Below are 25,395 nucleotides of genomic sequence, written 5' to 3'. Positions count from 1 at the left end.
GTAGACACTAGACAGTGTTCTAAACCCTTTAGAAATATAAATTAATCTCTGTTCACATCCCACGGGGGCTAATAATGATTGTCAGCTTATGTGGCAGGTGGAGAAACTGAAGCATAAGAAGCCGGCCTGTGTGGCAACAGTAAGTAGGAACCAGGATTGGGCTTGGTGCAACATCTTCTTGATGCCTCTCAAATCAGCATCCAGTAAGACATAGTAACAGGCTCAGGAATAGGAATGTGAATGCCAAGTCTCCATGATCGGCTGACAAGTCATCAGAAAGTGGGCATGAGCTCTAAGCTAGGTGTGCACTCTGTAGAGGAGGAAGCCTATAAGATGTAGGAGGAGCTAAGGTGAGAGGTGTAATGAGAGGAAAAGGAGGAGGAGGAAGAGGAAAAGGAAGAGGAGGAGTTAGAGAGACAGAGATGTAGAAGGATGGAGAACCACGCAGGTATGGAAAGCAGTCGTGGGGAACAACTTATAATTAGATTAGCTAATTGGGATACAACTCTCTTTGTATGGGCATCTTGTTATTAATCATCACCAAACATATAAAGCCTTTGATTAATCTATAAAAATTAGAGTCTCATTCTCTTACTGAGACCGCGTGGATGGCGGAATGGTCTGGGCAATGCCCAGCCTTGTGGAGACAGTGTGGAAGATTGACAAAGTCATCTCCCATGCTGGCATCTCGTGGGTGGCAGGGCTGGTGTTTCTGGCGGGCTGGTTCTAGCTGCTGCGCTCATGTGGCCTCAGGCCTAGAAACATGGCGGCTGAGCTAGGCAGAGCTGCCGAAGCTTGAGTCCGCTTGAGCCAGAGGCCGATTTTAATTAATTACTACAACATAAGATGCCCAATCTGACATTCAGGAGATGTCTAGCTGGAGCTGTATAACTTGGGGTCTGATTTTGGTGGATACATCTGTTAAAGCAAGAGTGATCAAGGCAATGTGAAAACAGAAAAGAAGACAGATCTCTACAGGAGCAGGTTGTCCTTTAGTCAGAGCACTGAAGAACAGCAATCTCTCCAAGGGGATGGAAGGAATGGAGACTGTGTAGCAAGGTGCGAGGTATGCAAGGATGTGGAGGGGTTATAGAACAGAAAAAGGAACTTTGGGATGGAACACACCATCTGCAGATCTGTTCCCCTGAACTCTCAACTTTGCAGATATCAACAAAAGTTGGCACATTGATTTTTTTTGTTAGATGCTTCCCAGCTCCTACTTGCCCCCACAGCAAGTTACCAGTGTATCAAATTTACTGTATGGAGTATGTCAGCTCACCTGAGGTTTGGAGGTTATTGTCCCTTTAGTGTTAATTTCAAAGGGGCTTCCATGGCAGTTTTCTACGTATCTAGGAATTAGAGATCAGAATTTTACTGTGTTAATATCAGGGTGTAAAATCGGAGTATTACTGGGGCCAAACACCCTCTCTCTCTCCCTGTCCCTGTCCCTGTCCCTGTCCCTGTCCCTCTCCCTCTCCCTCTCCCTCTCCCTCTCTTCCCACCCCTCCCCCAAAGGAATAGCCTGTGACCTTCCCTTGCCTCTTCCAGCTTTTGATGATCTCAATAGTATCCGGTGATTCTTTGATGGATGGTGGCCTGACCTAGGCTGCCTCCATCTTTGTGTGGCTGCCTTTACTGATTGCTTTAGTTTGTTGGTTGGTTGATTTGTTTTTGTCAACTTGACATAAAACTAGAGTTATTTGAGGAAAAAGAACCACAATTGAACAAATGCCTCCATGAGATTGGACTGTAGAAAAGGCTCTGGGGCATCATCTTATGATGCGGGAGGGCCCAACACAATGTGTGTCAACCACAGACAGGTAGTCCTGGACTGTATAAGAAAGCAGGCTAGGCAAACTTTGGAAAGCAAGTCTGTAAGAAGAACTCCTATAGGCCTCTGCTTCAATTTCCAGGTTCCTGCCTTGAGTTCCTGCCCTGACTTCCCTCAGTGATAGATTGTGACCCAAGATTTGTACAATTAAATGGGCCTCTTTATTCTTAAATAGCTTTTGATCATAGTATTTTTATCGTAGAAATAGAACTGTAGCTAAGGCACTGTTGTTCTGCATATATCTGCTTCCTCCCAATTTTTTTTAACTTTTTTTCCTTTTAATTTATTTATTCGCCTTACATTCCCATCACAGGCCCCTTCACATAGCCCCTCCCCCAGACCCCTCTCAGAGGAGAAGGGAGTGGCTCACCCTGAGAACCAACCCACCCTGGCACATCAAGTCACTGCAGGACTAAGCACTCTCTCTCTCACTGAAACCAGACAAGGCAGCCCAATTAGGGGAACAGGATCCACAGGCAGTCAACAGAGTCAGAGTCAGCCCCAGTTCCAGTTGTTGAGGGACCTGCATGAAGATCAAGTTGCACATCTGCTACATATGTGTGTGGATGGGGGGCAGTGGCTAGGTCCAGTATATGTTTGTTCTTTGGTTGGTGGTTGAGTTTCTGGGAGCCACAAAGGGTCCAGGTTAGTTAGGTCTGTTGCTTTTCCTGTGGAGTTCCTATCCCCTCTGAGTTCCTTGATCTTTCTCCCAACTTTCCCACAAGACTCCTTGAGTTCCGTCTACTGGAGGGTGGAGCCTCTCAGAGGACAGTTGTGCTAGGCTCCTGTTTGCAAGCACATACAATCAACTCAAAAAAAACAAAACAAAAAACAAAACAAAACAAAAAAAGACCAATAGCTATCCTTTATGTAAGTGATAAATGGGCTGAGAAAAAAAACAAGAAAATAACACCCTCATAATAGCCACAAATATAAAACATCATAGTGTAACTATGTAAGGATAGGAAAAGGGCGTTGCATGGTGGAATTCCTGCTACTCAATTCCATCACCACTTGGAAGCTCTTAAGTTCCATTATGCACATCAGGAGCCTCAGGAACCTAACGAGGACCTTCTCATTTTCTTACATTGCTGGTCTCTCTGATGCATACATAAGAGTGCATTTTATTTCAATTTTCTCATACAATGTATCGAAGTGGCAGATAAATGAATGACGATGTCTATGTAAGGTAATTATTTCACATGACAATATTTTGACTTTCCATTTCCTTTAAATTAGTTTTACATGGTAGGGGGCCAATTCACATTTTAGAATTCATGCGGAAGCTATTTTAATTGTGGCTTCAAATACAGACACTTGTGTTTGGTAAATTTCGAGTTTCAGCCCTATTCTGATGTTACTTCTACTGGTTTTATTTTTGTAAGTGTGTTTTCACGAACACCAGTTGTGAAATAGTGTAACCTGCCCAACCCCAGGAGGTTTAGATGCTTTGAAAAAAATTACCTTCCTTTGATCTGCTAGCAAGAAATAATGTGACTTTCCTCACAGTTACCAGAGTTCATTTCAATTAAATGTTAATGAGAAAAAATGAGACAAATGGGTTTGTGTGCGTTACTTCTCAGGCCTTTTAATTTTTATAAATTCACTTGCTGAGTACGACTTAGCCTGGTATGATGATTTCATTTGGTGCTTAGAAATTTCACCCAAATTTCATACGATGGGTGCCAGAGGCAATCATCAGCTCCTGTGCCTAACTCCAGTGGTCATGTTATCCATCTAAATCTGTACTCAGAGAAGGGGCATGCTAGGAAGGTGAGAGTATCATTTGTCACGGTGTTCTTGCATAAAGATAGCTGGGGCTCTGGGAATACGGCACTGGGCTACTTTTTCTTCTCATTAGTTGCTTTATTTGTAACTGCAGGGGCTGTCAGAAGCGGGAACTTAATAACCTTCAGGTTTTGTGCATTCATATAAAAATGGCTGCATGAATTTTTGCCAAATCATTTTCCCCAGGAGGGTTATCAGGAATACTTTTGCTGGTGAATACAGAATAACTCTTCTTTGGGGAGCTCTCAACTGAATTAAATATATAATTGAAGTAGATTTATCCAGAATGAGACATTTATGCTGATCGTGGACAGGTTTTGATGATTCTGAGCCTTTACTCAGAGTGTCTTTTCAATTCTCCATCGGGAAAAGATGGAGGGAAAGGACCAGCCGGGCTATTAATACAATCCCAGAGTTAGAGATGATTATCTCTTTATCTGCTGTGTCTTCCTGTGCATTGTGGGGAATCAAGAGAAAATCCCGAGGCCTGGATTCCAAAAAGACATCCAAAAATGACTGTTCTACATTTCAGACTGAGTACACAGGACCAGGGGAGAGGGTGGACAGCAAATACTGCTGTAGCTGATTTCTTCTCAAAAACTCTTTCTTTCCATCATGGATGTTGTGTTCCTGCCTGTCTGGTGCAGTTCTCTAATTCCTTCCTATAATCAATTCAATACAATGATGCTGCTCTCTCTCTCTCTCTCTCTCTCTCTCTCTCTCTCTCTCTCTCTCTGTCTCTCTCTCTCTCTGTGTGTGTGTGTGTGTGTGTGTGTGTGTGTGTGTTTTGTGTGTCTGACATGTATGTACGTACAGGTATCAATGTGTGCAAAAATGAGGATGCTAAATGGTAACTTTCAGGAATTTTGTCTCTTCTTCCTCTGTCTGTCCCAGGGGTCAAATTCAAGCCATCATGCTTGGCACAGAGATACCTTTACCTGCTGAGCTCTGCGTCTGAATTTTTTGAAACGAGATCTCCCATTCAGCTAGGCTAACTGACATCACCTCTCCAGATCCAATTCCCTATGGTTCCCCAGGGTTGAGGTTAGATGTGTTGCCAAGCTCAGCTTCTTACATAGGTGATGGAGATCCAATTTCAGGTTCCCATGTTTGTCCTCAGCTTTCGGTACAATTTCTCCATTGTTAGCTCCTTGAGTGCTCAGGCCCACCATTCCTATAATATTAGCTCTCCAGGTCCCATTGCATTCTCTGAGTTTTCACTGGAAAGTCTAAATGTGCCAGCTTCATGTTCAAAATCAAGCTCAACAACCAACCCTTTACCAGACTGGTCTCTTAGGAACACTCTTAAACCGATAATCCTGACATTTTCCTCTGAATTTTCTTTGCATCTCAGCAATATTTGTACTTAGGAAAAACCTAGTTGGTCCATCTTCTGAGTGTCCAGAAGCTGGCAGCCAGTCCCATATTGAACAGTTGTTCTCCTCTCCCCAGAAACCTCATTGTCTTTCCAGAATAACATCCATAAGCCTTCCCTTGATTCCCCACCATCCTTCCTTCCTCCAATCACTTTCTCTTCTTCAGCTGCCCCAAACATGCTATTTACCACTTTCTCCGTGCAATTGACTGTTTTTATATTTAGTATTCATAAATTCCTCTCCTCCTAATCATAACCCATGCAAAGTTTCCTATCAGAAATAGACAGTGTACACTCATACCCACCAACAGTACTCAGAATGCTTACGGCTCTCTATTTTTTTCTTAAGAGTGTAGTATTTCTTAATTTGTTATAGATCTTGTCCCTCAGTATCAAAGACCATCAAGGGTACTCTACTCAAATCTGACATGTTTCAGTGTATGGAGTGAATTTGCATATCCCCTTCTAACATCCTTTCATATACCTTAGATCAATGCTATATTACTTATTATCCATGATGAAAAGCAAATTCTGTGTAAGTAGTTGTCATATTGTATAGTTTAAGAAGTGATGACAAGGAAAAGAAAGCCTGTATATATCCAGTAGAAATGTAATTTTCTTCCAATATTTTCAGTCTACAGTTGGTTGAATCCCCAGTTTGTTGACAAAGCAGATACAGAAACTATAGATGTGAAAGGCATGGTGTGGTTGATTAGTTGCCTCTCTCCACCAGATGATAGGGCCCATGAGAGCAGGAATTTAATTTATGTGCTCTGCTTTGAGCCCAAAGCCCAGCACAATACCTAAGGAGATCAAGTGCTAAGTCATTAATAGGAAAGAAAGAAGGACAATCATCTGACATTTTGTTCCAGGATTACCATAATAAATAGAATGACCTCTTTAGACTTTGGGCCTGCTATATTGTCCAAAAAGTACCCAATGAATTCTATTTGCATTCCAAAGCCCTCAGTATGGGGTGCAAATCTTATCACTATCTAGTCCCTGTCCCTTTCCTGCTCAGTGTACTACAGTCACCAAACCTTCATTGAATAAAGTGAATTCTTTCCTCCCTCTAGCTTACTCAAAGCCTCTTTCCTTCACTCATCATGAGGTTAGACACTTACTAAATCACGCTAGAAAGATCTGTTCCAACCCTGTTCTCCTCTGTAGCCATTTTGTACGGCACAGCTTTATTTCATTATCTTTCTGACATGTATCAACAGCCAAGATGCCCTGTCAGGTAGAGCCTTAGTTTGTTTTACCCATCACTGCCTTCTGATAGCTCCTCCATATCCACTTGGCATGGGATAAGTGTTGGGTGTTGTCTGCTTAATCAATGAGGAATTAAGGTATCAATAATCTCCTCCTGCCCCTGGTCTGATCACAGCTGAGAACTATTCATGGATTTGCTACAGGGAGCACACCATATACTGTACAGCTAACGAACAGAAAGATTAACAGCATTCCTGTCAGAAAATTTGGTGGTATACACCTTTAATCCCAGCAAAAGCAGGTTGATCTCTAAGTTAGAAGCCAACCTGGTCTACAGAGTGAGTTCCAGCACAGCCAAGGTTACAGAGACAACCTCCGTTCCAGGGTTGGCGGTGGAGAGAAGTTGCAGGGGGGCAAAGAGAACACATGGTTGGACAGAGAAGTTCTCGCTGTCATTGCAAGCCATATTGGGCAAATCCTGATTTCTTGGGATAAGCTTCCCTACAGAGACTTCCCAGCTTCTGAAGCACCAGGTCTCAGCAATAGTCCAGTTACCGCTGGCCTTTTACCTTGTAGCTCAAGTGAGATATAGGATCATTCTTGTGGGAGATTTCTCTTTCTATGGATTTCTTTCTATGCTTTCTTGGGGGGAGCGGGGAGGGAGTCCCAGAGATAAAGAGACAATTGGTGTGCTGTGTATTATAAATGTCATATACTAAGGGTGACATGCACTTGACTACAGTCCAGAGATTCGGGGCCCTATAACGGTATTACCCAGACATCCTACCTTGATGCCAATACCTAACTATGTGAACACTCTGGTTCTCATCGTAGAGTAAGCTCACTTCCAAAGTTAGAAATCCTCATGCTACTCATTTGATGGTCATTGCTATTGTGTGTTCTGTTGCTTACTTGAACTCTCATGTAAAGCATGGACCTTGTATGAAATAAAGTTTATCTAGACTCTTCTAGATAAACTTTTAATTTTTATATTTTGACAGACACTTTTTTTCATATTTTGATATATAAAAAGTATCAAAGACTGAGAAACAAAGCCAGAGAATCATCAGATACTGAATAATATAGAACTAATGCCTGCCTAGGATGCAGACAATTAAAAATGCACCAAGAAAAGTAATCCTTTCTCATAATTTTTCCTCAGTAAAATTCATTACTATTCACATTTCTTTTGTGCTATACTCCCTCCTTCCAAATGATTGTTACTGTTCTGACTTCAGGGAACTTACAATCAGGTAGGAGAAAACCATTAGCAAGTAATTATCAAAAGATAAAACCAAGGGACTGCAGGAGACCAAGTAAAATACAAGGCAGGTGGACAGTTGTCAGTGTCTTCAAAACAATAGTAGAGTTACAAAACTGGGGTGAGCACAGGATGTGTAATCTCAGAGGACCTAACAGTGAAGATTATTTTATTTCTTGCTTTGGACTGTTAAATTTGAGTTTGTTCCCCTAATCCATTTTCTGGAAAATGTGGTGACTACAGTTGCTGGGTGAGGGATAATCAACCAGGAAAAAAAAAAAAAAAAAAAGCAGTAAAGATTTTAGCCTCAGGCTCACTCCTAGCCTATTGGTCAAATCTTGTCATGTGATTCAAAGTGAACTACAAGGGAGACTGGAAGGTTTAGGGGATTGAGCATATGTTTAATGTACACTAATTCTGCCACTCCTGTGAACACTGAGTGAATTTGCCCTCCTTTCTTCTACTTACTGGATAAAAGAAATACAAATGAATGCTCAGATTTCAAATGGAAAAAAATTAAATCGCTGTTTGACCACTGCCTTGTCGGGTTTCTCAATACGTGTGGCACTAGGCCACACAAGCATTGAAAGCTAACTCTAGTCTTTGCAACTCACCTCAGCAGGCATGACCTACTTCACAGGATCAAGTGACATATTGTAATATGTGTGGATGTGTTTCATAAACCACCAGGTGTTGTGCAAGTTATTCCATTACCATCTTCACCACTAGCATCTCCATGGCTACCAAAGTGGAGGGGGACTGCAGACTGCCTTTGTTCATGTCTGCACACAGAGGGAAACCCTGCTCATCCTTCTAACTTCCTCGTGTTTCAAAGTGCCACTGTCTCCAAACTTGCTGTGAATGTTTCCCAAGCACATCCAATGTTCCTGTTCCTGTGTGACTATTTCTTGTTCTGCCTGAGTCTCTTCTGTGTCCTGTTGCCAGCTGCTTTACCCAGAAGATACATATGTGTCTATCAAGATTTGATGTAAAATCAGCTCCCCACATAGCTTTTCTCATCCCCAACTCCAAAACAGCTAGAGCTTGGAATTAAAATGTCTCCTAAGTCTTGTAGACTTAGTTTCCAAATGCAGCAGTCTTTAAAGATGGGCTCTTTTGGAAGTGATTGGATCTTAAGAGTTCTGATACTCAAGGGAGCAAATATGGAGACAAAGTGAGAGACAGAAACTGAAGGAGGGGCCATTTGAAGACCACTCCACCTGAGTATCCATCCCATGTGCAGTCACCAAAGGTAGATGCTGATGTGGAAGTCAGGAAGTGCATGCTGATAAGGGGCTGATATGGATGTCTCCTCAGAGGCCTTCAAGAGTCTGACATATTCAGAGGCAGATGCTCACAACTAGCCAATGAACTGATCATGAGGTTCTCAATGGAGGAGTTAGAGTGAGGACTGAAGGAGCTGAAAGGGTTTGTGGCACCATGAGGAGAGCAACAATACCAACCAACCACAGCTCCCAGGGTCCTAACCACCAGCCTGGGAGCACTTATGGAGGGATCCAGGGCTTCAGCTGAATATGTAAGAGTGGAGGGCCCTGCTGGGCACAGGTGGAAGAAGAGATCCTTGACCTCATGAAGGCTGGACGCCCCAGGGGGTGGGAATTTTGAGGGTGGGGAAGTGGGAGTGGGGAGTTTAGGAGGGGGTTACATCCACGGAGAAGAAGGAGGAGGGGTAAGGGGATGGGGGGTTCCTGGGTGGGTGGGGGATGGGGTAAGGGGATAACATATGAAATGTAAATAAAATATCCAATAAAAAAAAATAAAAAGAGTTCTGATCACATTGATAGATTAAGCCATTGGTGGGTTCATAATTTGATAAGGCTTTGGGAACTGAAGAAATTTAGGAGTTGTAAAATAGTTGAAGTATGTAAAGACTTGGGGGTTATTTCTTGGTCTTTCTTTCATTTTCTCTTTCCATTTTCTGACCATCATGAAGTGAGTCACCAGCTCTACCACGTTCTCACTACCATGATATGATGCCTCACAGTGGAACCAACTAGTCACAGGCTGAAACTCTGAAACTGAGAGTCAGAACAAACTTTCTTTCCTTTAAGTTTATTTCCTTGGGTATTTTGTCACAATCACAAAAAGCTGACTGATAGAAGAACATCCTTTGAGATGAATCTCAAAAATCTAATAAAGTCTTCCTGCATATGCTTTTACCATTGACATGTTTGTCTCCCTGTTGTAGTGAACCTACAATGTCCCCTAAAGTGTCTTGTGTTGAAGGATTGCATTGTTGAAGGCATTGCAGACATTGTAAGGAATGGGACACAATGGAAAAATAAGTCAGTGGAAGCATGCCTTTGAAGGATATATTTTGTGCCTTCCCTCTTACCTTCTCTATGTTCCTCTTTTTGCTTCCCTGTATTACGAAGTGAGTAGCTTCTTTTGCCCTGCACTCTCGTTATAATAAAGCCATCCCAGCTTGGACTGAAACATATAAAACTCTGATCTAATATAACCGTTCCCTCTCCTGTTGATTTTATCAGGTACTTTGTTATAGCAACAGAGAGTGATGGGCACATTCCCCTTTAGACTGTGTCTTAGATCAAGGGCAAGTCTTACACCTTCTTCTCCTCTGCAGACTGAGAATTACGAACTCTCATCCCAAACCACCTGCTGGTTGCATGATTTCTCTGTCTCAGTTTTCTCATCTATTACTTGAAGATAACCAAAGAAACTCCAGTCGTATTTTCATATTTATAAGTTAAAACCACATTTGAGCATGTTAATAGGAGTATCCAACACATAGTAGCATTCCTATATTAGTTGAGGTTATTAATGAGTTCGTAGTTAACAGACACAGACAAGGAATCCAACCAAGGCTGTGGTAGATGTTTTTAATGAGAATCACAAAGCTAGTTTGTGCTGACTTATTTTAAAACTCTTCCTGTATTGATCTATGTGAAACCTAGCAGGTACTCTTCAATTGAGAGAAGTAAACATCAGAATCATGGAGCCCGGAAAACAACCTGGTATTAAGGGGAAAGTTGTTTGAGTGCTACGAGACCATGCTGTGGACTTTACCATTGTGATTTTTGAAATTTATTTCTATTACTTTTAATTACGTGTGTGTGTGTGTGTGTGTGTGTGTGTGTGTGTGTCCATGTGTGGGTTTGTGCAAGAGAACACAGGTTTCTGAGGAGGCCAGAATGTGGGATCCTCTGGAGTTGAAGTTACAGGGAGTTGTGAGGTATCTTTGGGTCTGGGCTTTTGGAAAGAGTACATTTGCCAATGTGGCACACATTTGAGACCTGCCATGAACCCAGCTCCCTCATTTTTAAGACACAAAAAGATGTAGGAGACCTCAGATATCAGCCAATGGACATTCAGGTCCTGTGGGAGACTCTTTATCAGATTTAGTCTGATTCTGAAAGTTTTCCATAAGCAACAGCTGGTTTGGAATGCAGAAGAAATCAAGAGGGAACACAGAAAGACTATGGTACATGGTTCCCTCTTGCGTGATGTCCTAGGATCAAAAGATTATTGGTGCATTTAGTCTGAATCACAGTAAGTTGTCAATAATTTCCTGTTTTTGATCTACAAAAAAGAAAGAAAGAAAGAAAAAGAGAAAAGAAGAAGAGAAAGAAGGGAAGAAAAATTGTCCCACCATCAAAATAATCCACTATGGAAATTTTAATATTTTTATTTTCAGAAATGCAGGTAAAGCTCTGAGAAGTCCTATAGCAAAGAGACTGATTTATTTTCATTTATCCCATACATTAGTTCACATTTCTTCAATCTTGAATCTCTTATATTCTTTTGTCTAACACTTATCAAGATCTGAAAATTATGTTGCTTGATACACAGATACATTTGATAAGTTTGGGGCTTCATTTCTTGCCAATTCCCTATACAATGGCATCACACACGCACACGCACACGCGCGCACACATACACACACACACACACACGTACACAATACATATATCCCTCCAGTGTGTGCCTCTATATATCTGCACCCAGTTTCTCTCTGTCAAGAGATTCTCCTTCCACATCAAAACCACAGCCAAAGAGAACTCCCCTTTTCAGGCATGTTTTTCCCAGTTCTGAGCAGCAGACAATAGTCTGTGAGGTAAAGAATCCTTGCTAGATCAGTTCTGAGTGTTTCACACATGGAACACTGCCTCTGGGACCATACATAGCTCAGAGGTCTCCCAGATAGAGGATTCTTTCTGGTGGATTTGGAACATAAAATCACAAAAAATCCTCTGGTACATTCTAGGTTTTTTTACAGTATGTGGGAGGCAGTGGTCATGGGGTTAAATTATCACTCGTACATACATATATTCAGTTTTCCCCCACAATGAATTATAATTGGAATTTTGATTCTTCTCTCTTTCCCACCTGGGTTTCAGGTTCTTCCAAGTTCAGGAATCAGGAATTCGTGTGCTTCTGCAACCTCAGATGTGAGCCTAATGTTCACATTAGCTGAGAGAGGCAGGAAAGCCCTGGTTTGGACTTTAAGTGTTTGCATGAATTTGCTGTATAGAACAAGAAAGCAGTTAAACACTCAGTTTGAATAGACAGTACCCATGCCGGAGGTGTGAGGCCATGGAATCAAAAGAAGAGTGGGTGCCAGGAAGGCCGGCAGACAAAACAGTGCAGCCCAAGCAGCAAGGGGACCTTCCACAGATAGAGTATAACCATATCCATCCTGATCTAGTGCCCTCCCCCTCGATGGGATCTCAGCCAAGTTGGGCTCCTCTGAAGTCCCCTAGAATAATGAAAACCACGCCTTCTCATTCATCATCTATCAAATGGGTAGCTACATATATATTGACACTAGGCAGTGTGTATGGGGAGTTATGTGAAGTTTGATGCCCTGGTAGCTGCTTGCAGAACATAAAGTGGTACATACATATCTCTCTACCTTGTTCTCATCACCCAAGACTGTTAAACTATTCTAGAAAAGCCATCCGTAAAAATCATGCTTCTCCTTTAGGCCAATGCTAAAAGAGTTCTGGAAGACACTAGGGAGTTCTAAGGTAGGTAGATGATACAAACTGTAGAGGCACCCCACACTGGAATAAGACTAACTCTAAAGACCCTCCTTATTGTGTCTTGTCCATTGACAAGGAAATATCACACTGCCCCTTGGGGAGAATATGGAGACTGAGACTGAATAAGCACCTCAAGAACATTAATCATATTTTACACTGTACAGGCTTTGGGAGCCAAGCCAAGTCTACTCAAGCTTGGACTTTAAAACGGTCATCCCCACAAGTGCTGTGACAGGGCACTCATTGTTATTTAATGGTCCCCAGACAAATACTAGCTGTGTATTCCACTTGCTTCTCCACTATGCTCCCACTGTGAATTTACTTGAGAGTTGAAATTACAGCTTGGTGCTCTGTGCAGAGGGTACACTGGAGTGATTAATAATTCAGAGCCCTCACATGCTGTCTGATATGAATTGTGTTGGTAATCACATGATTATGAATCTGGTTTGAAATATTATTAATGCTAGAACTATCAGTATGTAGAAGCTTCACCCTTCAGTGGGGCTTGTTCTTCAGCAGGCTTGAGCCTCCAGTAACCATTGGATAACCTGTTTAGTGGCATCATCTGCATTCCCTTTGAATACATGTAATTAAAAATTTCAAGTTGAAAAGAATTGCAACTTTCCTGTAATCCCAAATGGAATGTTATTAAGCCCCTGTGTTCTCATCCTAAGTGACCATCTACAAACAGGGTGTCTGGCATTACTGGTCCAGAGATGATGAGGAAGCTGGCCTTCTCTGTCTTGCTCTCCTATAAGTTTCAGATTTATGAACTAGAGAATAAATGCATGTTCAGAGTCAAACAGAAGAGTGTGCCAGAAGGAAATGTTTTATTTGTGTCACAAATATTTTTTAATCATAACGTTTTGTTGTTATTAATGTAAGAAATTGAAACAAGTTGATGATATACATCTGTGGTATGCTGCGATAACCTGACATGCAGCATGCAATGACCAAGCCATTGAACTCATTCACTTCCTCTCCTTGAACACTGATTACACTTTTTGTGTAGAGTCTTCTAGCTCATCTGCTGTAACTCAATCTGACAACACTGAGCTTGAGGAGAGCCACATCACTGGAGGCCCAAGCTGGGCTTTAAATCTAGGTCTGACTCAAAGACCCAGGTTCTTTCCTAACCTACTGTAGGCATAAGCTAGTAACTACATATAAGATGTGCTGCTTATTAGCTATGTTTAGAAACTATCAAAAATCTAGAATGCTGTGACTCTAGTCAATAGATCCAAGAATAAATTAACAAAAAATTATGAGAAGGAATGTCTCCTACGGTATTTTTTAAAATGTGTTTACTGTAAATATACTGATTGTGTTCTATTGACTGTCTAAGACTCTTTGAAAGCATTTCAAGGCTGCCTTCAGATCTGTGAGTTACAGTTGAGAACTGTTCTAGGGAAATTGGAAGATGATGGCCACCCTAATTTCATCACATAATTCCTTTCCTCCCCCTCCCCCCCATTCTCCCAGCTGCTTGAGATTGTGAGTTCATCCATAGAGGGAACAGGAGTCTACTGACTGGCCCCCAACCTCCTTACTCCTAGGAAGGAGTTCCCATCTAAGTCAGGTCAAAATGACACAAGGAAGTCAAGAGAAGAATCGAAGTTCCTCAAACCAAAGAAGACCTACGAAAGCCCACTGAACAGCCGAAGGATCCATGGCTACTGGAAGCTAGTACCACATCTGAAGAAGATACCCAGAGCTCTGGGTTTGAAGAAGCCTTGTGACTATTGCTCTGTGTATAGCGTCATGGAGACAAACAAATAGACATCACTCATTAGAGAGACAGGGGATGATCAACATTTGTCCAATGCTCACCTCTCCAAATGATTTTCAGCTGATTTAAGAATCTCACAATGAACCTACCTCAGAGTAACAAGACTACCAATAATGTTCAAAATATGCTACTATTAATAGAGCTGGAACTCAAAAATGGGGACTAAAAACCTGGATGTTTGTCAGCTGATTAATCATTCCTTTGTAAGCACTGTTTTTACTTTTGCTGTCATAACATCAATCTACAATCCACTGGCTAAGGGCCAAGCTGGCCTTCACCTTGGCATTGGACCATGTACTGTGGCTCTGTGCTTTTTGTCCATTTATTAGTGCTGTAGACTTCCTATAATTCAATCTAAAAATGGTATTCTGTGAAAAACACTGCATTTGTGATTGAGCCCCAGTAAAGAGACATTCGAATATATGTATGTCCCTAGAAAGAACATGGTGAAGCCCCAAACCCATCATTTGTTAACCTCCTTCAAAATCTTAATTCATATCACAATATAAAGTAAGAGAATAAATGGAAGGAAAGAGACAAGGATAAAGAGAAATGCTGACACTTGCCCCATCCCTCCACTTAGGAAAAAGAAAACCCTCAGTATAAAAAAAAAATCTCTATTGTTAATGCTCAAGAGGATCGTGCAAAGGGAGATTGCAACCACAGAAAATGGCTTGTATTAGAGGCTTTATTTCTAAATAGAACTCTGTTGCATTCATCTCAGGTCTTACTCTGCATTTTCTCACTAGTTTGAACATCAAAGTCTTCATGAAAATCTTCCTCATCTGATACCTTGCAGCGTCCTCTCCTGAGTGTTTTTAGACAAAAATCATTTTGATTGTAGGCACTCCTAAACTCCATCCCTGATTTGAAAGTGTCTGTCCCCCTGCTCAGCTATGGCAGCCCTCAACTATGAGTGAGGATTCTCTGAACCGATGATTGATTTGGGACCCAGAAGAACTTGAAGGAGACAAATGATGTTGGGGAAGCTGTAGGAGCTGCTAAGGACACAGGTGAAGAGCAACAAGGGATGTGTTTCATAATCACAGTGAAGGCCAGCAAGGGCGATATGATCTCAAACTGCACGCAGAGACGTGACTGGAGCATGCAGCTGGCTTTCGGAAGTCAGGAGCTGACGCAGAACTCCCGAGGAAAACATTGTTTGCCTTTCGGAGGAATTAAGGGGAAGGAAATATCACTCTCCAGCTTCATACCCGGTAGCAAAGAGGGGCTGGGAAATTGCTGTTTCCTAAGCTGTTTCCGAAAGATACAGTTGGGAGCTGGGGTTACAGGGAGGTAACTGAAACTGGAATGGCCCAAAGCTGGCCTGAGAAGACAGGGCTTGGCCACCTGCTTCTCAGTCAACTTGGAAGAGATAACTACTTCCCGGCAGCAGAGGGAAAGTGGAAAGAGAATGGAGATTTGGGATAACCCATTTGTTCCATGGGTTATTTCTGAACACCTGCCGTTTGCTGAGCGCTTTTCTGCCTGTGGACCAAAGGAGCCGAACACATACTGATTCCATGACTAGTTAGTTAGTACTCTGGGGACAAAGTACTTAACACCTCTAAAAACAAAACAACGAAACGGGCGTGGGAGGGGAAAGATCCGGATCTATAACCACTGTAACGAAGATAGCATGAGATAATGGATGGATGGAGATAGAATAAGATCATATATGAATGGAGAGCTACCTCCATCTCTCTGAGCCGGATTACTCTGCTTTCAAGAAAAGACAGTAAGACCTATCTCACAAAGCCCTCCCAATGTTTACATGAAGGGAAAGACAAATCCAGCCTACTCAACCCTACATATACCCAGTAACTGGCAGTTTGAGGAGTCCTTCCATTGGCATTGGAGTCCTTAATTTACAAAATTAAGTAAAGTAAAACTTTAAGGAGAAATGGGAACAGTAATTTAAAGAAGGACACCTGAGCCTTAAAAGCAAGGCTCTATCATGCAGATAAACCCAGAAGTAAGGAAACAGGGGTCGAGCCATTTCTTTTCAGCCATAACTGAACAGGTTCTTGTTAGGCTTTAGGCCACTAGGTTCCGGTCACAAGGGACACTAAGAAGAAGCTTGCTCCTTTGTGTGCCTTGGAAAACTTCCTCTCCACCCACAGACAAATCTCACTGATGGAAGGCACAAAGTTCCAAAGGCACAGGAGAGTAACTTGCTACAAGCCGTTCCTAAACCCTAAGGACAAGGCCTGAGACCACATCCTCACAAAAGTGAATGTCTGATTTGAAGAAAGAAAACCTTTACCACACTCACCGGAGCAGTGGAGAGGGAAGGATTAGCGTAAGAAGAGACATAACCACAGTGTCAGGGCTAATGCTCACTGGGCATGGTGGGAACAGGCTATCTCCCAAATCCCCATGTGCTCTGTTCTCACCCCTAATGAGAACAGGCTATCTCCCAAATCCCAAATCCCCGTGTGCTCTGTTCTCACCACTAAAAAGGCCTGGGCCTGTTCAGGCTTTGAGATTCCTGTAATAACTGGTATCTGATCATCTATGGTTTCTGGCTATAAAATGATTTGGGATTCTAAGACTCCCTCCAAATACAGAAGCCTAGAAAGAGGGAAGGGCAGTTGCACTGTCACACCCTTCTAGCTAGAAGGCACTTGAAATACCTGTAAATAGCTATCTCCACCTAACATACTCACTTCCTGGTCCTTCTCAGGGGACCTGAGAAGCCACGCTTTCCACTATAGCATCTATGAATTCAATGCCAGGAGTTGACTTCGTTAGATAGGTCTCAACCATAAAGCCACTTATGTATCAAGACACCCCAGTAATATTGGACCCATTAGCTGGCTTGAATAGGAAATATTTTCAACATTATCTATAGATCTTCTGTAAAGGACCCAGTGACCATGATACCCCAAGCAAGAGAAAGGCTGAGACAATGCAGAGAAGTACAGGACTGGAAGGTCTCCCAAGGGGAGCAGGGAGGAGACAGAAAAAGAAGAGAACACATCTGTAGTCTCTCCTGAGGCTTCATAATTCTCTGGGGTGGGTGGGAAACTATGCCCACAAGGGATGCATGTTTTCAAATGACAGCAGTGCAGAACGAGGAAGGCAGGGCTTGCCCGGCTCTACCTTCCTCTTCCTGAGGATTGAAGGACTGTGGCCTCGCTGTTCCTGTGCCCCAGTCCCAACAGCATTTTGTACTGAGGTATCTAAAGATAAGAGTCAGAGAGGAGGGCTATAATGGGGTTGAGGACTTGACTCCAATCCCTAGAGCACACATTAGAAAAGCCAGGTGTGATATTGTGCACTTGCAATCCAAGAACTTGGGAAGTAGAGGCCAGTTTTTTTCTCTGGGCCTTGCGGGGCAGCCAACCTGACTGAATAGGTGTAATTTTCTGTTGTTTTATTTTGCCTTGTTTTTTTTTCTGGGCCTTTTATGTGCCAATTTCTGATAATATAAGGCTGATCAACTGTTCTTGCCACTGGGCCCTAGCACCACTGGGAAAACTTCTATTCAGCTCATTTTAATACAGGGCAGTAGAGATCCAATCACCAGCAAGGACATCAACAATAAGGGGGAACTAATTTGATCTCCTTGAAAGTTATATAACTATAGTATGGGTTTCATGGGTGCACATTGATAGGGCAGCCAGGAACAATCCAGATGCTGAGTGTCAATTATTGAGAAATCTCTCCTTTGCTGTGTCAGCACAGCATATAGCTGGAGAGATGTTACTTGGTGTAAATCCCAAAGAAGGCAGGCTAACATTGCAAAGGTAGCCATACTCTGGGCACCAGTACCAAGAAAGAAAACCCTACATCTCACCAGCAACTACCCAGAGAGTCCTTCCAAACAGTAGCCTTGGGGATGCCAGTCCAATCCCCAGAACACAAAGCTGCTTTGGCTGGTTTTGTGGGTATTAGCACGGAGGAAGGAGGCAGACATAAGCATTCAGTGAGCTTTTACAACTGTTCACACAAGATAGCCATGTTCCTTGGAAACTGTCACCAACAGCTCCCAAAGACAATTCCCAATTCCCTTACTTGCGGTATTAAGATTTTAAGGGCCCATTTATAAATGTTAGTGTTTAATGCTCTGCCATTGCAAACATGTGGTCTCTGAGCTCCCTGGGAAATATATCCACATGCTAGGAAAGAGGCCTCTGTTTACTAAGGGAGGAGCAATGGGATATTACTGGGGGATACTACTGGTCTCCATACTGTGACCAAGGGCTCCCTTGAGGGGTTAAGTGTCCCTGCTCAGAAATCGAAACAAGCAATATTTGTCTTTTAGATTTCTGATGCTTTTGTTTCATTAAAAATACTCAGAAGCTAATTGGTGATGTTTCTCATGTGATGAAAGGAAACCACTGCAGCAGTCATATTTCTGCTAGGCATTCATTTCTGCAGAGGTTTGCAGCACTATTTGTATCCCTCAGGACCTCCTTTGAGACAAAAACTATGGTCCTGACCCCTGCCCATCTACCCTTTGCAGCATCTCTAGCCAGTCCCTCTCTTGGAACTGCTAGAACCACAGTGTGGCAGTTTCCAATGCCAGGCTTGATCTAATGTTCAGAAATGTATCCTTCAGCAACTGATCTCATCCACCAAGTGTCCTGGCCACTTCATTTTCCCATAGGTTTCTTCTTGCACACCGATTCTTTCTGATGGTGCTTCTGCATACTTTCACCCTTTTAGAGTATGTTACTTCTCTGTTGTTGTGATGCGACACTATGACCAAGGCCTCTTATAAAAGAAGACTTGATGTGGGCTAGTGGGTCCAGAGAGTTGGACTCCATTGTGACGGGGAATGTGGCAGCAGGAATGGTGACCGGAGCAGAAGCTGAGAGCCTGAACGGAAAGTACAGAGCAGAGAGACTACACTGGGAAAGGCAGGTGTCTTTGACATCTCAAAGGCCACTCCTAATGGGCTTTCTCCAACAAGCTACACCTCCTACACTTCCCAACCAGCACCAACAACTGGAGCCCGAGTGTTTCAATGACCAAGACCATGGGGAACATTTGCCACTCAAGCCAACACAAAAGCCCACTTGGCCATGCTACTTATCACCTGTGTGTTCTTCTAACATGGTGCTTCTCAACCTTCCTAATGCTGTGATCCTTTAATACCCTCATGCTGTGTTGGTATTACCCCCAAGCATGAAATTATTTCATTGCTACTTCATAAATGTAACTTTTCCACTGTTATGAATAGTAATGTAAATATCTGATTTGTGGGATATCTGATATTCGATCCCCCCAACAGGGTCTCCACCCAGAGGTTAAGATCCCTAGCTCAAACATGAAGCCTCCTAAAGGAAAAAAGTTTCCCCGTGGTCCACATCATGTTCCTAGTACTCTTCCCTTTTTTATTTTCTGAGCACACAGGGAACTATGAGGAGCCCATGAGATGCATTCTGGGCTTAGGTCAAGTTCCTTTAGTTATGAAGTGGATGGTGTGGATCTAGGCCATTTTGATGGTGAACTCTGTTTTCTTTTACATTGTACCATACTCATGTGCAAGTACTGGTTCATTACCCTCAGTGAACAGATTGCTTTGGGTTCAGAGATATAAAAGAAAAATCTAATTATAGATGAGGACACAGACCAGCTGCCTAATATTTTACAGTATAGTGAGGGACACTATGACAGTTCAGCACCGTCACAGTGTCATGTGCTGTCTTATCCAGGCTACTGGTGGTGGCTGTTTTGCATTTTGTAAATGTGGTTCATCTATGATCATTTAGCTTTAAGTAAAGCAGATTACCTTTCCTTAGGTGAATGAGCCTCATCCACTGAAAGCTTCCCAGAAAAGAGAACATTCTGCCTTGAGACCACACTCACATATCCACACATCCTGCTTCTGGTTCTCTTTCAAACCAAATTAAGTAACAACCTATGAGTGAAGGTTTGCCAGGGTAAACCTAGCACTTATTTTCAGACTCCTAGCTCAACAGAAGCTGCAGCAATTGATCAAAAATAACTGTTTAATTGTGCCTGAAAGCCATGCCCCTGTAGACACACACAGCACTGCTTGGAAGTCTGTTGATAATAGAACAGGGACTTCTTTTCCTTTTGGAAACAACTTGACATCATACTGAGAACCCAGATGCTGTTAAAAGATCTAGAAAATTCCAGAACATACTGCATAAAGGGCGAACATTATAGGCATCCATTCTATCATTAAAATCTAACTTGCAGGTTGTGTGTATGTGTGTATGTGTTCATGTAAATATACACAGGTATATGTACACACATACATTTATATGTAAGGCCATAAAAATCATGTAAAGCACTTTCCATATGGTAGCACCTGTTAGGTAGATTGTTGTTTCACTAACCTAGTTGGTGAGGTACTCGTGCTGTATTAGCTTTGACAGTAGGAAACCACAACACCAAGAGATTTAGAAATTTATTCATGGTCACCCATTTATTAGGTGTTAGAATTCAAAGCCAAGGCAATGTGTTAACATATCATATGCATGAAGCCCCATTCACCAAACATCATCCTTTACTCTTTACATATTGCTGAATGTCTTCTAAACCATGTATGTTATGCGGTGTCCATCCAGGAAAAATTAAAATTCATAGTGGACAGTTTACTAGAGAGACTGCAAATGGAAAGCTAGCAATAATAATACTAGCCTGGACAAACAGCTAGAGGAAGATGAGCTAGCTCTAAGACTGTCAGTGTCACTACTGGACTACAGTCCCAAAGGCAGACAATGCCACTGTCAGGTTACCTAATAGAAGCTGAGTATATATATGTCATGGACCTGGGTGCTGAGAGCTGCTGCAAAAGTGACCTGTACTTCAGACAGACTGGGAAACACACAGACATACATACATACAGACAGACAGACAGACAGACCTTCAAATTTTCATGTCCATGAAACTTTAGAACATGAATCTTTGCAGACATAATTAAAGGATCACAGCATAAAATGTTAGATTTCAGGTGTGCTCTCAACCCAATGACTTATGTCCTTCTTACAAGAGGAGATGATGTAATTGCATACAGGGAAAGAGTATATGGAGAGGGAGGTAGACACTGGGATGATAAAGTGACAAGACAGGAACACCAAAGATGCTGGAGCCACCAACATCCTGAAGGCACAAGGGTTCTTCATTAGCGTTCAGAATAGCATGGCCCTGCTTACACCTTGCCTCCAGACATCCCGCCCCCAGACCTGAGAGGATGTATCTCTGTAGCTGTAAGCCCATGATCTGCATAATTCAGACCTGAAATTCCAGGAACATACCTCACTTTGGTCTCCAATAGACCAATCCTTACCTGAAGTCAGTTAGTAAATAGCATGCAGGATCTATCCCCTTGTCCCTGATGCAGAGCTAGAAGACAGGACACTAAATGCATATAGGAAGGCAACCTGAACACTGTGGAGGGTTTATCCATGCCCAAAAATTCTGCAGATGAATTATAACCATGGGAGGGGAAAGAAAGGGGACCCCCAGCCAGTCTCCCTCCCACCCCCACTCCTAATGCTCCATGAGTATAAGAGATGCAGTGTCTCCAGAGGCTGCCTAAGTTCAGCAAAGCAGCTAGGTCACACCTCCTCTGGGTGAATCAAAGACTCCATCAGTAGCCTGAGTGGTCAAGTGGTAGAAACTTCCAAAGTAAGATCAATGAATAGATATTAAAATACTCAGTCTGGTACCTGTGTGTGTGGGGGGGTGGGATACAATGGTCCCTTTAAGAGCAGAATGGCAGCTGTTGTCTATCAAGCAACCACTACTACTATCTCTTTCTCTTTAATAGCAGTGGCCCCCAATCTGGAGAAGCCATTGGATAAGATAACGTGCGTAAATAATCAATTTAAAAAACATTTGAAAAAAAGGCAAAGGCTCTCCTGGTTGAAGCTTCAGATAAAAAAGGGGATATTTTGAATTTGACAACCAATCTGCCTTTAATCCTATCAGGAAATAAACTCGAAATCATAATCTGATGTTTGGAATTGCATAGCTTGGAAGGCAGAGTTATTTCCTCTGTCGGCTTGTTTTTTCCTCTCTGGGCAGAGAGGGTGTGGTGCTGAGCGTCTACTGGTTGGCTGCTGGTGGGCAACTATTTGCTTTCTCTCAGCTCTACTTTGCCTCTTTAAAAAAAAAATCCATACACTATCTTCTTCTGATAAATTATTTAGTAATGTGTTTCCTAATTCGGAGCATCTGGTTGAAGAATGTTTCTTAATGACTCTCCATACCTTCTTACTAGATCTATGTAGTCTCAGTTTTGTAGGAGGAATGAGTTGGTAGGGACAAGAACTGGGGTTTGTGGATTTCAACCTTCTATATCTATTGCTGAGTTCTCCCTAGGGACGATTTTCAGACCTTGGCTAGTAAAATGTCAAGTGTCTGAAATACACCCCTTGGGGTTTATTCGCAGGGACCCTCAAAGTCCCGGAGAAACCCTGTGATTTACACAGAGTAGCTTACCAGCGCCAGGTGTATCATTCCTCTGCCTCAAAGGGGATATGCAAAGAGAATTCTTCAAAACACCAATGTCCATCTTTTGAGTGCTGGTCCTTGTGTCTGTCTCTGCAACAAGAGCTTGCCATGACTCTTTCAAGCCATCTTCTGTGAGCATCATTTATCCACAGTTGTGGATGAGGAAACTGATTCAAGGAGTCTAAAGTTCTTGGGAAAGAAGAAACAGCAAATAGCAGATGTGAAGGGTTTGACCCAGATGAATCTGAGTCTAAGGCCTGAAATACATCTCTATGCCACATGCAAGGAGGTAGACAGAGGTAGGGAAAAACTTTGGACTCTATTTCTCACCAGCATTTAAGCCATTTGTGTCCTGTTCCCGCAGGTAAATAGAGCACCAGTTAAGAGTTAATAGTGCAGAGACAGAGCCAGACAAATACAACCAAACCTTTCCCCTGCCCTTCAGAAGGCTCTGCTAAGTTTTTACCTTAGCTGCATTGAAATAGTCACAGCCTTCATTATTAGCTCCGGATGACTTACCAGCTCTGGGTCTGAATATCCTCACCTGTAAAAGTGGGCCAAGAGGTGATCAAGGTTAATGATAAAATTAGCATGTGCAGGTACACACTCCAGGAAGAGACTTAGAGCAGGCACTCTGTGGCTATTTCTAAGTTATGACTCAACAAATATTTGAGTATGCCTATTACTGTGTTAAATAAAAAGTAAAACATGTCCTGCCATAGAGAAGGGCATGAACAAGTCCATAAGAAATTCCCAGTGCCAGTGTAAATGCTGGACTTATAGAGACTAATAATAAGTGTCACAGAGGCAAACGAGACCCTTGCAGTGGAGAGTCTCAGATACCGGTGGGATTTGAGTTGGACCTTCGACGATATTAGAAGTTCAGACTGACATGTGTTGTGTGTAGTTCTCAGATCAGAGCTAGGCTCAACCACAAACCCCTGTTGGTCTACAGCAAGATAAAGGGATGTCTTCATCCCAAATCAACTGTGCCACTAAATACATTATCTAGTTCACCTGACTTTTTTGTTTTTAAAATCAAATCGTTGTCAATGAAAGAAGCAGCGAAGTGTGTGTTGATCTGCTTCTGCTTCTACACTGCCATAAGGACATGACAAGTCATTTGCAGTCGGCTTCCTTGGACTGGCACTGTTTAGAATAAGGATCAACATGTATTCTCAGAAGGGCAAGATAACAAGTGGCTTTGGGTTTGTGCATCATAGGAATTTGGTCCAACCGTTCATCTTTGTTATTGTACACAAAAGGGGGGGGTAGAAGAAAGGATGGCCAGATATGGCACATAGAACACCATTTCTCAACATCCTGTTTTGATGGCTGGATAGAAGAGAGGAAGGGATATAGATAAGGAAAAAAGCCTATGCAGAGATGTGAGCAAGGTGTCCACCTGAATTCCTGCAGAGTCCTGGATATAAAAAGCAGGTAGGAGCTAGGGAGCTGGCTCAGTGGGTAATTCCTTCACCATACAGATGCAAAGACATGAGTTTGAATCCCTAGAATCCACATAAAAGAGCTCAATGTGGGGCCAGTGAGATGAGTCAATGGGTAAATCACTTTCAACCAAGCCTAATCACCCAGAATATAGATAATCAAAGGAGAGAACCAACCCCAACAAGTTGTCTTCTGACCTTGACACAAGTACAATGGCTGACAACACACACAGGCACACATACACACACACACACACATTAATTAATTAATTAATTAATTAAGTCCAATGCTCTTATGCTGAAACTGGGGTGTAGGCAAGCTCATAAACTAGCTCTCAGGGCATATGCAACAGCCAATAATAGAGAGATTATGCTTCAAACAAAAATGGAAGGTAAGGGCCTATATCGAGTTTGTCCTCTGTCACATCAGCCACAGAACAATACACCTCCACTTACCCACAGACACAGACAGACAGACAGACAGACACACACACAGGCATACACAGACACACACACACACACACACGTACACACATGTACACACATCATATACACACATAGCCCAAAAGTAGATGTTTAAAATGTGTAGGTGAGTCACACTCAGGTGCTACTCAAAAAGGATAGGATTTGAATGTTGGTGGCAGATAGGGGCAACTGCATGCTGACTTCAGGACACCAGCTTTATTGTAGCTCAAGGCCAACACCGACCAGTGCTGCTTATTTGTTCAGCTCTGTAGATGAACTGCAGCAGATGAGCGTGTATGTGCAGCTGAAGATAATCAGAGTCCTCCAGGACAACTATCAGATGAAAAGGAAACAAAGAGAAGTAACACGCTGTCCACATTTGCTAGGCTCTCTGTTAATATGAAATTGCAGAAATCTTGAGAATTACCCAAGCCTCCCTGCCCAGTCAGCACACACATATGCATTTGGGTCAGGCATTCTGCATCGAAGAAGCAATCAGTCATTTATTGGATGGACAGATTGATCACTTCTAAGCCCCCGGGACTGTGCCTGATTTGTCTGCTACTGACAAATGACTCCTTGCTGTTAATCTGGCTTCACTATCTGACCTATCCATCCACGCATCCGTTCATTCAGCAAATCCCCCTTGTCGGGATCCCAGGAAGTCAGAATAGAATGACGCAGAGCAAGCCTCGCCTACACTCTCACTAAATCTGCAAAGTGGCACCTTTTGAGCTCTTTGAGTATGAGCCATGACTTTCTC

The 25,395-nt window shown here is 42.6% G+C and overlaps 1 protein-coding gene across 11 annotated transcripts in view; it reads left to right on the top strand.

The window, feature by feature from the left end:
- Ldb2 (LIM domain binding 2) overlaps window positions 1-25,395 on the top strand; it is a 329,342-nt gene that overhangs the window by 291,843 nt on the left and 12,104 nt on the right. The gene's annotated exons all lie outside the window — the stretch shown is intronic.

This window comes from Grammomys surdaster, unplaced genomic scaffold (assembly GCF_004785775.1).
Source record: "Grammomys surdaster isolate TR1022 unplaced genomic scaffold, NIH_TR_1.0 150, whole genome shotgun sequence".
Lineage (NCBI taxonomy): Eukaryota > Metazoa > Chordata > Mammalia > Rodentia > Muridae > Grammomys > Grammomys surdaster.
Note: the sequence above shows the minus strand (reverse complement) of the source record. Positions and strands in the feature narration are given on the sequence as shown.